Here is a 2,438-nt window from a genome sequence, read left to right on the forward strand (position 1 = left end):
CGAATATGTAGTTTAAAATTTGTACTGAAAAATGTATATTTTAGAAAAAAAAAGAAAAAAAACAGCGAGTCAATGACAAAAGAACAATTATTAGCAAACATTACGTTACAAAGCCCTTATAAATACGTTTAACCCAGTGACTGTAATACAACGATTAGTTAACGATCCTGTTTGTCTCTTTAACTTTCTCTGTAAATAGAGATCATGGCCAGACAGGATGTGACGTCATCGTACAGGAAATAGTTACGATATCCTCGGAGTTACTATCTATGTTTCGGAAGCTACGGACACCGACCTCTGAGATAAAAGATAGGTTCATACCAGTCTCTCGAGATAACTGTTTCGTAATGATTCCAAATATGCCTACTTCACAGATTAAAACTGTAAATAATATTTACTTAGTGAAGTAGTACTATCTATAAAATTTAATTATCGAATATACTTTATTGGGGATATTATATTCCATTGCTGACTTCTACAGACAGGATTAATGTGGAGACTAAACATACGTTAAATTAATGGATTGTTTAGTCTCTAAATTAGACTTCAGAAAATTAATAATAAATATTAAAGTAATTTATTTCTAAATATATATATTGTTAAGCTTATTATGAAGTAAATGGTTTAATGAAATTAAAGAATTTGTGGATATTTTAAACATTGTTCTTTATGGAAAACATAAGATAATTCTTGTTGATAAAATGACAGAATTATCAAAGTTTTATTACAATACAAGTTTTATAGCGAACAATGATATTATAGTAAGTGAATGATCATAAATAATGATAATGATGCTGTAACCAAGATAGAATAAACATGTAATTATCACTAGCATTATAAACAACATGAAAAATCGAAGATAAAAAGGTTTTTTTTTAACCGTATCTATCTATTTATTATAGTCTCTTACATAAGCGTCATACTTAAAAGAAAAACTCATTTTTAAACCTTAAAAATTCAGTATACAATAACTTTTAATTATTATTATTTATTTATAAATGTAATTTTAAAGCTGGACAAGGCTTCATGTATCAAAGAATTGGTGCAAGCTTTAAAAAAATTAAATATTAATAAAATTACTTTAAATAAATTATTAATAATATTATTTAAATAATTGACTTTTAAATATATGAATATATTATTAAAAACTAAGTGCACTGTAATTTAGTCGCTCTTAAGTAGTTACGTTAATAAAAATTAAAAAAAAAAATATATATATTATACTGAAATTTCTATTCGGATTTAAAAAGATGTACAAAATTGAAATTTCAAAAACTAAATCTAATTATGCAAAAAGATAAAACTTGACCTCAATTTTAAAACTAGATTTTCTTTTTTTAATGTAGGCAGACAAACGTACTGACATAATCCAAATAGAATTTAATGTTAGAATGATTTCTTAATTAATCGACTTTCTTAATTTATGGAATTCTAAAGCTTCAAATCTTTTCTTAAAAAAAAGGGGAAAAATTGTAGAAGGTGAATAGATTTACAAAGAGAATTCAACCAAAATTAATGGATTTTTAACTCTTCTGCCAGATTTATTTTCGTTTTCTGAGAGCCCAATTACGTCGAATTTCTGAATAAAGTTGAGTGACGGAATGCAAATGTAGTTTGTTTCAAATTAATTATATAAAATTAATATAATAATAATAATATTGTTGTTATTATTATTATATTAAATAAAATATATCACTTAAATGTATTTTTTTACCTATCAAGAAACAAAGTATTTCTCATGAATATAGATAAGAACATTTTTCACGGTTAAAATTTCAGAAATTTAACGAAACTAATTCTCAGAATTTATCAATGTAAACAAGTTAAAAGCTAATAAATTCTATTTTGAAAAATAAATTTCTTAGAATTATCATTTCATTTGTAATACTTGAAACTCGAGGGTAATAAACTTCGATATTGCACCTGCATTTATATATATTTAATAACGATAAATTAGTGTAAAATATCATTGAAATTTGATTAAAATAGAACTAAAGTATCGCGTACGACTCATTTTGCTGTTTTAGAATCATGCTTTTTAATTATTACCTTGAATGAGAAGGGAAAATCGTTGAAATATTAGGTCAAGGTAAAATATTCAAAAATATACAGGAAGACAAACAGGTAAATCAATCACGATTATAAAAGGAAAAAACTATTTTTTTAAGATTAAAATCTTATATAACAGTCTAAAATAGGTTTAAAATTACTCCTTAAAATTATTATTAAGTTTTAAAATATAGTTTATTTATGCTCGATTCTTAAAATATCTTTAGTTATCGAATTCATGATGTGATACCATTTTGAGTATCATTTTTAGAATGACACAGGCGTACCGTGTTGAAGTAAGGCGTTCGATGTTAAGTGTGATTCACGCGTGAAATGACACCATAATTATATTCCAGGAAGAACTCTTTCTAAAAAAAGAGGATGACATA

This window comes from Centruroides vittatus, unplaced genomic scaffold, assembly GCF_030686945.1.
Source record: "Centruroides vittatus isolate TY-2023 unplaced genomic scaffold, ASM3068694v2 contig_862, whole genome shotgun sequence".
NCBI lineage: Eukaryota > Metazoa > Arthropoda > Arachnida > Scorpiones > Buthidae > Centruroides > Centruroides vittatus.